Source organism: Panthera onca, chromosome A1 (genome assembly GCF_046562875.1).
Source record: "Panthera onca isolate mPanOnc1 chromosome A1, mPanOnc1 haplotype 2, whole genome shotgun sequence".
In the NCBI taxonomy this organism is placed as follows: domain Eukaryota; kingdom Metazoa; phylum Chordata; class Mammalia; order Carnivora; family Felidae; genus Panthera; species Panthera onca.
This window is the reverse complement of record NC_138339.1, coordinates 83,738,221-83,752,559: the sequence shown is the minus strand read 5'-3', so window position 1 is coordinate 83,752,559 and position 14,339 is coordinate 83,738,221. Positions and strand designations below refer to the sequence as shown.

Below are 14,339 nucleotides of genomic sequence, written 5' to 3'. Positions count from 1 at the left end.
GGCTCGGTCGGTTAAGCATCCAACTTCGGCTCAGGTCATGATCTCACGCTCCGTGAGTTCAAGCCCCACGTCGGGCTCTGTGCTGACAGCTCAGAACCTGGAGCCTGTTTCAGATTCTGTGTCTCCCTCTCTCTCTGCCCCTCCCCTGTTCATGCTCTGTCTCTCTGTCTCAAAAATAAATAAACGTTAAAAAATAAATAAATAAATAAATAAATAAATAAATAAATAAAATAAGAGGGCTTATGGACAGACTTACTCCCTGTAGAGACCAGTACAAAAGCAGCAGTTTGAAAAGTGTCTAGATTCTATGTAAAGGAGATTCATTTGCTAATCTTAAAGTGTTGCCAGAGGGGCAGACGCCTGCTGAGACTATCTCCAGGGACAAAGGTGCTACAAGTCACCATTTTTGTGTTCTTCTAACTTGCTAATGCCAGGGAGCAAATCCCAGCCCAGTGCTTTCTTGCTGCTCTGCAAAAGCCAGCGGGTGCATGCTGGCCCTGCATTCTCCTGATGCCTCACTAAAGCCAGCAGGCATAAGCAGTACACACAGGAGACACTCTGTGATCACCTGGCTCTGGTGGGTGATCTGGCTTCTGCGGGGAAAGGGGGTAGGTTACATTTCTAGGCTCCATGGGACTGAAAGAATCAGAGACAGTTCTTGGCAGGCTGCCACCCCAAGGGTACTGCACAGACACAAAATGAAACACACCCCAGTCCTCCTGTGAAAAGACCTATTTACTTTCCCTGGAGCTTCAGCCTGAGGGGCCGATTTCAGGTTTGCCACATACTCAGAGGCTACAGAACCACTTAGGCAATCAATGTATGCAGGGGAATGCCATCTTCATACTCTCCCTCAGCCTCAATATAGTTCTGCAGTAACCTCCCAAAAAGGACTTACATATTCATCTGAAGCCCTGCTATTTCCACCTGTCACCCAGGGGTCACCTCCAGATCACCTTATCTGGAAGCCAGCAAGGTTTAAGTTCCACAAGGCTGTATATATCTGAATACTTAAAAGCTGCTGCCTGAGGGTCTCGTTTTCAATCAGCCGGAAAATAGGTGCTGACTGAGATCTCTCCCTTTGGAACATTGACAGGTCTTGGCACACCTTGACCTATCAAGTATAAATCAGGCTGCTTAGACAATCACAAAGGTTTGAAAGACAACCAGGTTTACCTTCCAGACTGAGAGAAGTACTATTCTGCATAATACACAGAAACAAAACCAGAGTATTTCCCAGAGGAAACAAAGGAATATCTACCAAATCAAAGACCAAGATAAAACCTCATTAAAAAAAAGAAACAGAAAAGAAAGAAACCTCAATGAAACGGAGATAAATAAGTAATATACCTGATAAAGAATTCAAAGTTAATAGTCACAAAGATGCTCAACTAACTGGGGAGAAGAATGAATGAACACAGAACTTCAATACAAAATATATGAAAATACCAAAAAGAAGTCATAGAGATGAAGAATATAACAACTGAACTGAAGAATACACTAGAAGGTTCAACAGCAGACTAAATCAGAGCAGAAGAAATGAACACTGAGCTCATAGACAAGGCAGTAGAACTCACCCACATAAAGCAACAGAAAGAAAAAAGAATTTTAAAAAGTGAATGTACTTTAAGAGACCAATAGGAAAACATCCCAAGAAACAACATTCACATTACAGGAGTCCCAGGAGGGGAGAGAGAGACAAGGGCAGAAAACTTATTTGAGGAAATAATGGCTGAAAATTTCCCTAACCTGAAAAAGAAACCAATATTGAGATCTAGGGAGCCCAGAAAGTTCCAAATGAGAGGAACCCAAAAAAATCCACACCAAGACATATCATAATTAAATTGTCAACAATTAAAGAGAAAGAGAGAATCTTGAAAGCAGCATGAGAAAACAACTTGTCACATATAAGGAAATCCTCATAAGACTATCAGCAAATTATTGAGAGAAACTATGAAGGCCAGAAAGGAATGGCATGATGTATTCAAAGTGCTAAAAGGAAAAAAAGTGCAACCAAGAATACTTTAACCAGCAAGGTTTTCATTCAGAATACAAAAAGAGATGAGTATTCCAGACAAAAAAAAAAAAAAAGCTAAAAATTGTTTATCACAACTAAACCAATCTTACAAGAAATACTTCTTAAAGCTGGAAAGAAAGGGAACTAGTATTAAGAAGATGAAAGTATAAACCTCACTAGTATAAATATATAATAAAGGTAGTAGATTAATCACTGATAAGGCTAGTATGAAGGTTAAAAGACAAAAGTAGTAAAAATAAGTGTGACTACAATTATCAGTTAAGGGATATACAAAACAAAAAGATGTAAAATGTGACATCAAAAACATAAAATGTGGGAGGAGGTAAATGCAGACTTTAAAATGCATTTAAACTGAAGCTGCTATCAGTTTAAAATGGATTTATATAAATATATAGGCTGTTACATGTGAGCCTCATGATAACCAAAAATCAAAACCTATCATATATACACAAAAGATGATACGAAAGGAGTCTAAGCAAAACACTAAAGAAAGTCATCAAACCACAAGCTAAGACAGCAAGAGAATAAGAAAGGAATATAAAGGAACTAAAAACAACCAAAAAATAATTAATGAAATGGCAGTAAACACATACCTATAAATAATTATTTTAAATATAAATGGACTAAATTCTTAAATCAAAAGACACAGAGTGGCAGACTGGATTAAAAAACAAGACCAATCTATACGCTGCCTACAAATGTAAGGGCACACACAGACTGAAAGTGAAGGATGGAAAAAGAAGTTCCAAACAAACAGAAATGAAAAAAACAAGCTGGAGTAGCTATATCAGACAAAATAGACTTTAAAACAAAGACTATAAAAAAAAAGAAAAAGATATTACACAATGACAAAAGGGTCAATCCAACAAGAGGATATAACATTTGTAAATACCGATGCACCTAAAATAAGAGCACCTAAATATATGAAGCAAAAGTGAACAGACCTAAAGGGACATATCGACAGCAATACAATGGTTGTAGGGGACTTTAATACTCCACTTACAACAATTGATTGCTCATCCAGAGAGAAAATTAATAAGGAATCAGCACATTAGACCAAATGGACTTAATATACAGAGAATATTCCACCGAAAAACAGAATACACATTCTCTTCAAGTGCACATAAATTATTCTGTAGGATAGATCATATGCTAGGCCAAAAAATAAGACTCAATACATTTAAGAAGACTGAAATCATAATATGCATCTCCTCTGAACAAAATAGTATGAAACTAGAAACTAATTACAAGAAGAAAACTGGAAAAAACAAAAACACATGAACAGTAAACAACATGCTATTAAACAACCCATGGGTCAACAAAGAAATCAAAGAGGGTATTTAAAAATACCTTGAGACAGAGGCACCTGGGTGGCTCAGGCAGTTAAGCATCTGACTTATTATAATAACATCTGGCTCCATCCATGTTGTCATAAGTTTCAAGATTTTATTCTTTCAGGGGTGCCTGGGTGGCTCAGTCAGTTGACCGTCTGACTTTGGCTCAGGTCATTAAACTCATGGTTCCTGAGTTTAAGACCCGCATTGCGTTCTATACTGACAGCTCAGAGCCTGGAGCCTGCTTCGAATTCTGTGTCTCCCTCTTTCTCTGCCCCTCCCCTGCTCATACTCTGTCACTCTCTCAAAATAAATAAACATTTAAAACATTTTTTAAATACCTTGAGACAAATAAAAAAGCCAATACAAGTCAACAAAAATCTTTGAAAAGCAGCAAAAGCAGTTCTAAGAGGGAAGTTCATAGCAATACAAACCCACTTCAAGAAACAAGAAAAATCTCAAATAAACAATCTTTTACCTAAAGAAACTAAAAAAAGAAGAAATGAAGACCAAAGTTAGAAGAAAGGAAATAACAAGCATCAGAGATGAAATAAATGAAATAGAAACCAAAAAGACAATAGAAAAGATCAGTGAAATTAAAAGATGTTTCTTTGAAATGACAAACAAAATGACTCACCTTTAGGAGACTAAGCCAGAAAAAAAAAAACAGATGACTCAAAATCATAAATGAAAGAGAAGTTACAATGATATCACAGAATTACAAAAGATCATAAGAGATACTATGAATGGTTATATGCCAACAAACTGGACAACTGAGAATATATATATTTCTAAAAACACAATCTTCCAAGATTGAATGATTTATAATCAGAAAATGTGAACAGACCAATCACTACAAATGAGAATGAATCAATAATCAAAGCTTCCTAACAAACAAAAGTCCAGAACCAGGCAGCTTCACCACTGAATTCTAGGAAACATTTAAAGAATATTTAATACCTAGCCTTTTCAAACTCTTCCAAAGAATTAAAGAGGAGAGAACATTTCCAAACTCATTTCACACAAAGCCAGCAATACTCTGATAACAAAACCACCACAAAAAAACTGTAGGTTAATATCTCTGATGGACACAGATGCAATGAAATATTAACAAACCAAATTCAAAAACACATCAAAAGAATAAAACATTGTGATCGATTGGGATTTACTCCAAGGATGCAAAGATAGTTCAACATCTGCAAATAAATCAGCATGATACACATTAACAAATTAAAGGATGAAAATCACCCTATCATCTCAACAGATGCAGAAAAACATTTGATAAAAGTTAACACCCATTTATGATTTTAAAAAACTCTCAACAAAGTGAGTATAGAGGGGCATCTGGGTGGCTCAGTCTTTTGAGCATTCAACTCTTGACTTCAGCTGAGGTCATGATCTCGTGGTCCCTGGGATCAAGCCCCATGCTGGGCTCTGCACTGACAGCATGTAGCCTGCTTAAGATTCTCTCTCTTCCTCTCTCTCTGCTCCTCCCCTACTTGCATGCACACTCTCTCAAAATAACTTAAAAAAAAATAACTTAAAAAAAACTTAAATAAACTTTAAAAAAAGTGACTATAGAGTAAATGTACCTCAACATAATAAAGGCCATACTTAAAGCACACATCATAAACTTTTCCTTCAAGATCAAGAACAAGAGAAGGATATACACTCTCCCCACTTTTATTCAAGATAGTATTTGCAACCCTAGCCACAGTAATAAGGCAAGAACAACAAATAAAAAGCATCCAAATTGAAAGGGAAGAAGTAAAACTTTCCCTATTCATAGACAACATGATATTATATGAAAACCCTAAGTACTCCGCCAAAATCTGTTAGAACTAATCAGCAAGTTCAGTAAAGTTACAGGGTCAAAATCAATATACAAAAATCTGTTGCATACACTTAACAACAAACTATCAGAAAAAGAAATTAAGAAAACAATCACTTTAAAATTACAGTAAAAAGAATAAAATACCTAGAAATAAATTTAACCAAGGAGGTGAAAGACCTATACACTGAAAACTTTAAGACACAGATGAGAGAAATTAAAGAAGACACAAATAAATGGAAAGATATTCAAGCTCATGCCCTGGAAGAGTTAATACTGTTAAAATGTTCATATTATCCCAAAACAATCTACAGATTCAATGCAACCCCTATCAAAATCCGAACAGTAAACAATCAATCAACAAACAATCCTAAAATTTGTATGAAACCATGAAAGACCTTGAATCCCAATGGCAATCAATCAATGAACAATGCTAGAATTTATATGAAACTACAAAAGACCTCAAATAATTAAAGCAATCTTGAGAAAGAACAAAGCTGCAGGCATTTGCAACCTGATTCCAAACTATATTACAAAGTTATGGTAACCAAAACAGTGTGGTAAAAGCATTAAAACAGACATATAGATGAACAGAACAGAATAAGAACCCAGAAATAAACCCACACGTATATACGGTCAATTAATCTGCAACAAAGAAGCCAAGAATATACAAAGGGGAAAGAATAGGCTCTTCAGTAAACAGTGCCGGGAAAACCGGATAGCCACATGCAAAAAAAATGAAACTAGACTGCTACCTTACATCACTAACAAAAATGAAGATGAAATGGATTAAAGACTTAAATGTAAGGCCTGAAACCATAAAACTCCCAGCCTACCATTACTAAAAATCTTTGGCCAAAGGTTAGCCTTTATGGGGATTTGCTCACCAGGTTCTCATTACCTTAAATGATAGGAAAACTCAAGCTGTGATTTTTGGTTAAAATGGTCCTAGGTTCTTTGGCAAAAGTAAATGCAAATCCTCTCTATAGAAAAGTAGCTTTATTCTAAGCCTCCAGGATTCTCCAAATAATATTTCAAGGGCAATGAGAAAGATAATACAAGGACACAAAACACAAGAAGACAAAAGCCTACACAAATAAAAAACAACTGCAAGAGACCCATTAAGACTTTAAATAATAGAGGGGCGCCTGGGTGGCTCAGTCGGTTAAGCGTCCGACTTCGGCTCAGGTCACGATCTCGCGGTATGTGAGTTCGAGCCCCGCGTCGGGCTCTGTGCTGACTGCTCAGAGCCTGGAGCCTGTTTCAGATTCTGTGTCTCCCTCTCTCTCTGTCCCTCCCCCGTTCATGCTCTGTCTCTCTCTGTCTCAAAAATAAATAAACGTTAAAAAAAAATTAAAAAAAAAAACTTTAAATATTAGAATTATCAGAGACAATTTACTACATTAAAAAATGAATGGCATGCTTAAAAATATCTGCAGGTGTAAGAAACTACAAGAAGTGGAAAAGCAAATTAGGAAAAGAATCAAATGGAATTTCTAGAAATTAAAATGACTGTATTTATAATTTAATTATTTGCAAATCACCTCTCTGACAAAATATTAACACCCAGAAAATATAAATAATACAACTCAACAGCATAAAAACAAATAACTTGGTTTAAAAATGGGTAAAGGATCTGAATAGACATTTTTTCAAAGAAGACTTACAAATGGCCAACAGTTATATAAAAATACTCAACATCACTAATTGGGAAAAGCAAATCAAAACCATAAGGAGATATCATCTCATACCTGTTAGGATGGCTATTATCAAAAAGATGAGAAAAGGGAATATACGTTGAAATATAAATTGATACAGGTATGGAAAAAGTATGCAGGTTTCTCAAGAATCAAAATTGGAACTACAAACTGTGGGATGTCTGGCTGGCTCAGTCAGTAAAGCATGTGACTCTGGATATTGGGGGTAGAGTTTATCCAAAAAAAAAAAAAAAAAAAAAAAGGAAGGAAGGAAGGAAAGATAGAAAGAAAGAAAGAAAGAAAGAAAGGGAGGAAGGAAGAAAGAAAACAGAACTACCTTATGATCCAGCAATCCTACATCTGTGTACATATTCAAAGAAAATAAAATCATCTCAAAGAGCTATCTGCATCCCCATGTTCACTACAGCATTATTCACAATAGCTAAGATATGGCAACAACCTAAGTGTCCATCATGGGTTTTTAAAAAGGAATATTATTTAGCCAACAAAAAAGGAAGGAGGAGCACTGGGGTGGCTCAGTCAGTTGAGCATCCAACTCTTGATTTCAGCTCATAGTCTCATGGTTCGTGAGTTCAAGAGCCCTGAGGGGGGTTCTGTGCTGACAGCACAGGACCTGCTTGGGATTCTCTGTCTCCTTTCTCTCTACCCCTCTTCTGTTCGTGTTCTCTCCCCCTCTCTCTCAAAAATGAGTACATAAACATTTAAAAAAAGAAAAAAAAGGAAGGAAACCCTGCCATTTGCAATAATGTGGATAAACTTGGAGGACATTGTGCTAAGTGAATTAAGTCAGGCAGAGAAAGACAAACACTATATGATCTCATTTTTATGCAGAATCTAAAAAAGTCAAACTCAGAGGCTAGAAAGTAGAACAGTGGTTGTCAGGGTTGGGGGGCGGGCGGGAATGGGAAGATGTTAATTATAGGGTATGAACTTTCGGTTATAAATTCTGAAGATCTAATTATACAGCATAATAGTTAATTATACTGCATTGTATACATGAGATTTGTTAAGAGAGTAGACCTTAGGTGTTCTCAACCACACACACACACACACACACACACACACACACACACACACACAAAGGTAACTATGTGGAGTGATAGATATGTTAATTAACTTTACTGTGGTAATCATTTCACAATGTATAGGTACATTAAATTATCATGTTGTACACTATATAAGAATAAATTTTTTTAAACTATGCTTTTTCCTGGTTTTGGCACCAAAAAAACCCAAAAAGCAAAAACAAACAAAACTATGATCTGCCATTAAGAAGTTACTGTGATATACAATATACTTCAGAAAAGTTGTTTAGAAGCTAAAGTGTATACACAAACACAAAGCCTGACATTAGTGAAACAAATATTCATAACTGAAACAACGGCCAGAAATGATTAGTCATTATATTCTTGTACTATGAGCTAAATAATTGTGTCCCCTCAAAATTCATGCGTTTAAATCCTAATCCCAATTTAATGGTATTTAGAGGTAGAGGTACCTTTGGGAGGTAATTAGGTCTTGGGAGTGAAACTCATGAATGGGATTAGTGCCCTTACAAGACATGAGAGAGATGATCTCTCTCCCCACCATGTGAGGATACAGCAAGTAGGTAGCCATCTGCAAATCAGGAACAAGAGCCTCACCAGACACTGAATCTGTCAGTACCTTGATCTTGCACTTCCCAGACTTCAGAACTGTGAGGAATAAATGTTTGTCATTTAAGTCACCCAACCAGTTTACAGGATTTGTTATAACAGTCTGAACTGACCTGAACATATTGAAAAAGCAGCAACTAATTACTTATAGGACCTAAGAAAGAAAAATACAAGAATATGAAATTGTGCTATGCTTTCTTACAGAGATACAGGTAAAATATCATGCATAAAGTAATGCAAATGAAGAAATGTTTGCCAAATCCTTTGGGAAAATGACAAATTTCTAAGCAACGAGGGTCAGTATGACCATTCATGCATCACATAATACTATTAATGCATTAGTAACATTTTTGTCTCTTTTAGTGGTGCATAAATAAATGGTACATCTTTCAATTGACGGTATTTTAGATTTATGAAAACAGTACTTGAAGAAATCAAAAATTTTCCAGAACTGATCAAAGACACCAATCCACATAATCAAGAAACCAAAAGTTCCCAGGCAATATAAATAAAAGTAAATCCACACTTAAAGACATCACAAAAAAACTATTTAAGTCTAAAAGAAAAGAACAGGACCTTAAAAACAACCACAGTGGGAGAAAAAAAAGGAAGGTTACCTTCAAAAGAAGGTCAGATGCCAGGTTTATGAAGCACAAAGTTAAATATTGTTACAATGGCAATTCTCCCCAGGTTGATTCATATATTCAACACAATTCCTACCAGAACTTTGGCAGCCTTCTGTAAAAAATTGGTAAAGATAATCCTAAGATTTATATAGAATTACAAATTACATAAAATTGCAAAATTTACATAGAATTTATACAGAATACCAAAACAATTCTGACAAAGGAAAACAAAGCTGGGGCACCTGGGTGGCTCGGTCAGTTGAGCATGCAACTCTTGATTTTGGCTCAGGTCGTGACCCCAGGGTCGTGGGATCAAGCCCCACGTTGGGCTCCACCCTGAGTGGGGAGCCTGCTTGAGATTCTCTCTCTCTCCCTCTCCGTCTGCCCCTCTCCCCTACTCACACTCCCTCTCTAAAATTAAATTAAATTTAAAAAAAGAAAGACAAGCAAAGCTGGACAACTTATACTTCCCAATTTCAAAACTTAATATAAAGCTACTTCAGTTGTTATCAACATGATGTTGTACTGGCAAAGGACAGACATGTAGAGGCACCTGGGTGGTTCAGTCCGTTAAACGTCCAACTCTTGATTTCAGCTCATGTCATGATCTCATGGTCATGAGATCAAGCCCTGAATCAGGCTCTGCACTGACAGTGTAGAGACTGCTTGGGATTCTCTCTCTCTCCCTCTCTCTCTGCCCCTCCCACACTTGTGCATGTATACACACACACTCTTTCTCTCTCAAAATAAATAAATAAACTTAAAAAAAGACATGTAGATCAGTAGAATAGAACTGAGTACAGAAATAAACACTTGCATTTATAGTCAACTGACTTTCAACAAAGGTATAAAAGAAAGTCACAAAGGGAAAGGATAGCCTTTTTAATGAATGGTACTAGGAAAACTGAATATTCATATAAAAATTAACAGAAAATAAATCAGAAATTTGATTGTTAGAGCTAAAACAAATTTTTAAAAGAAGACACATGTGATTATCTTTAAGACCCTGGGCTAGGCAAAAATTTCTTAGATATAACAAAAAGATTTTTGATAAAAAAGACCTCACAAAATTCAAGTCTTTTGTACTTCAAAAGACGCCATTAAGAAAATTAAAAGACAAGCAACAGAGTGGGAGAAAATATTGCAAAATTTATATCTTATAAGGGACTTGTATACAAAATAGTCAAAGAATTCTTTGTATATAAGAAAAAAACCAATCTAAAAACTGAGTAAAATTTTTTAAAAAAAAGCATTTCACCAAAGAATATATATGAATGAATAATAAGCATATGAAAAGATATTCAATACCATTAGTGTAGGAAATGCAAATTAAAACTACAACAAGAAGCAATTTCACACCCACTAGGATGGTTATAATATTTTTTTTTAATAGATGATAATAGGGGCACCTGGCGGGCTCAGTCAGTAGAGACTCTTGATCTTGGGGTCATGAGTTCAAGCCCCATGTTAGGTGTAGAGATTACTTTAAATAATAGATGATAATGTGGGGAAACAAGAATCCTTACACTTTGCAGGTGGGAATGCAAACACTTTAGGCAATAGTTTGACAGTCTCATATAAAAAGTTGGAAATAAATTTGCCAAGGGATGCCTGTGTGGCTCAGCTGGTTAAGCATTCGACTTCGGCTCAGGTCATGATCTTACAGTTCGAGAGTTCGAATCCCGCATCAGGCTCTGTGCTGACAGCTCAGAGCCTGGATCCGCCTTCGGATTCTGTGTCTCCCTCTCTCTGCCCCTCCCCTGTTCACACTCTGTCTCTCTCTCTCAAAAATAAATAAACTTAAAAAAGAAATAAAGAAAGAAATTTGCCAAATGACTGGGTAATTCTACTCTTAGGTATTTACCCAAAAGAAATGAAAACATATACAAAGATTTACACATGAATTCTTTTAGCAGCATTATTCATATTCACAGTCAAAATCTGAAAAAAACTTAAATGTCCATCAACTGATGATAAGAGAGACAAAATGTGGTATATCTATATAGTGGAATACTATTCATCAATAGAAAGAACAAATACTAATACATGCTTCAACACACATGGAACTCAAAAATATGCTAAGTGAAAGAATGCCAACACAAGAGATCACATATTGTGTGACTTGATTTATACAAAATTTCAAGAAAAGGCAAATCTACAGAGACAGAAAATAGATTAGTGCCGTTTGGGGTCAGGGAGAGGGAATGGGGATTAACAGGTAATGGACATGAGGTTTCTTATTAGGGTGACAGAAATGTTCTAAAACTAATCGATGATGGCTGCACAAAATTGCTGAATTTATTTTTAAAAATCACTGAATTATATACTTGAAATAGGTGAATTTATAATATACAAAATATATCTTCAAAGCTATACACACACACACACACACACATATATATCCATATATACATACATATATACATATGTGAAGGTCAGATCAATAATTGACATAACAAAAACAACAGCAAAAACCAGAAAACAGTGGAATGAGATCTTAAATATGATGACAAAAATTACTGCTAATCCTGAATTTTACACCCAGCAAAATATGGTTAAAGAATAAAATAAAAAGACTTTGTCAGAACAATAAAAACAGAGTTTGTCATCAACACTTTCTAGAAGAAATGCCCAAGAATAAACTACTAGTAGCAGAAACATATTCCAGATAGAAGATCTAACATGGAAGAATTAACAGCAAATAAAGTGCTAAATATGTGAATATTTGTACATAAATATAACATATAAAAAATAGTAACAAGTCTCAAGGGTTAAAAAATATACAAAGCACAATAACAATGTGTCAGGTTGGGGGATAAATGGGGTTAAAGTGTTGTAAAGTTTTTGTATTATCTAAAAGGAGGTAAAAGGTACTGATTAACTTTAGACTATGAAAATTATGTTTATTATTCATTCTAGAGTAACCAATAAATGAACAGAAATAGAGTGTATAACTTCTAAATTACATGGAAAATGGAAAATTTTTAAATTATCAATTGTATTCTTCAGGGATATCCAGAGAAACAGAACTAAAACCAATAGGTAGGATGGATATATACATATTGGTTCATGAAGAGAGCTGCAGTAAACAAGCTGGAGGCCCAGGACAGCTGATGGTGTAGTTCCAATCCAAGCCCAAAGGCCTGAGAACTAGGTGAACCAATAGTATAGTTCCTGTCTGAAAGCCAGCTGGCTTAAAACCCAAGAAAAGCTAAATGTTTCAGTTCTATACAAACCTTCAACAGATTAGATGAGGCTCATCCATACTGGAAGGGCAATCTTCTTTACTCATCTACCAAGTCAAATATTAATCTCATCCAGAAACACCCTCATGAACACACCCAGAATTTTTTACGAAAAAATATTTGACCAAGTCTCTGATTACCATTCTGGCCCAGTGAAGGAGACAAAATTAATCATCATGTCGATCCAAAGACAGCAAGAACGGAGAGAAAAACAGAAAAGACATGTCAAATAGAAGATGTAAAGACAGCAAAGTCTACCATGTTAGTAAATACAATAAATGCAAATAAATTTAAATTCTACTTAGAATCTGCTACATGTCTAAGAGAAAATATATTAATTCAATCCACTCCTTCACCAGCATCTACTCTGTGTTATCTATGTTTTAGGTACTTGGACACATCAATGAACAGAACAAAACAATCAGATTACACAATAATAATAAATAAATGTCTTACATTTGTTTTTGTCTATCTAGAATATTTAAAAGACTGTGGTGATTTAGAACTTAAGATATTTGTATATAACAGGTTAACTTAAAAGTAAAGGAAGAGCTCAGTAATTAAACGAACAAACCATAGGGCATGATTACATGAGGTACCACAGACAAGGAAATTACTGAAAGTATTATGAGCTTATGGGCAGCCAAAACAAAAAGGGCAAAAGTTACATGCTTTTAATTATTTGGCAAAAGCTTCATACTCTATGGAAGACAGAAACCTTTATTAGCCCTAAATTACAATGAAAACTAACATGGATCCTTCTATATTAGGGGATACCTAAATATATAGGTTGTCCCAAAAGATCCAGTAGCCTTGCTAAGTTTCCTACAAAGACAAGCAGATTCAAACAGAATCTAAATTAAGTCTGAATCCTGTTCCATCACTTACTGTTTGTACAACCACGGGCAAGTTCCTTAACCTCTCTGAACATGGGTTTCCTCATCTCTAAAATAGATCTATGATTGATGGAGTTAGAGAGAAGTTTCATAAAGTATCATGAAGTTTCATAAAGTAATTTTAAAAGAATTTTTGTTATTACTATGGCACATAATCAATAAACATAACAGCAATATAAACTGATACAGACTAGAATTTTTGCTTCTAGATTATAAGACATGGTGCTTTATTTTTTTGTTACTGTATAATTATTTTTAATGTCCAGCATTTATAATATAAGGGCCAGAGTTTTCTTCGCAACTCAAGTTTATAAATTTTCGATTGACTTGTGAGGCCAATAGGGATACTTCTTCTTGTCTAATCTGCTTTCTGGGAAGACTTCATTCAGGTCCTCAATGGTCATCTGATCAAATGGAATTGTGTTCTTCATCTTCTCCAGCTCTTTTTCATATTCCTCAATCCTGGCCTTTGAGAGAGACAAAAACTCAGCACAACTTTTCACATCTTCTTCTTCTTCAGCATCCACCTAAATGGTATATTTATCCTCTGGCACAGGAATCTTCAGAGCATTAAACTTCTTAAAATCATCTACCTACCCAGCCTTCACCACACTGGTCTTATAGTAAGCCCCGTTGAGAGCAGGTAGATTCTCAGGGAGAAGAGCCCACCTGGAGGTGAGGGTCTCATTCCAGGATGTCAGGGAGTTAACAATGGCCTTCGTGTCAGGGTATGATCTCCCCAAAACCTACTCAGTATATGGCTTTTAAAGCAAGTTTTTTCCCAGCCATCTTGAGATCCTTCACTGAACCCCATTGGCCCATCAAGACACAATGCTTTAAAAACAGTTCCACAGAACCAGTGAACTAAAATATGAAAAATTTCCAAAAGTGTTCTTAGAAATCTCTAAAAAAAACAGTATCAAATATAAGCTATTTAACTAAAGAGATAATTGACAATTTTAGATCTTGAGATACAAGGTTTATGTACTAAAAATT

General features: G+C 35.4%; 1 long non-coding RNA gene and 1 pseudogene across 13 annotated transcripts in view; both read right to left on the bottom strand.

Moving 5' to 3' along the window:
• Positions 1-14,339, bottom strand: part of LOC132681168 (uncharacterized) — a 159,793-nt gene that overhangs the window by 107,366 nt on the left and 38,088 nt on the right. The gene's annotated exons all lie outside the window — the stretch shown is intronic.
• Positions 10,528-14,132, bottom strand: LOC144616643 (ATP synthase peripheral stalk subunit d, mitochondrial pseudogene; annotated as a pseudogene).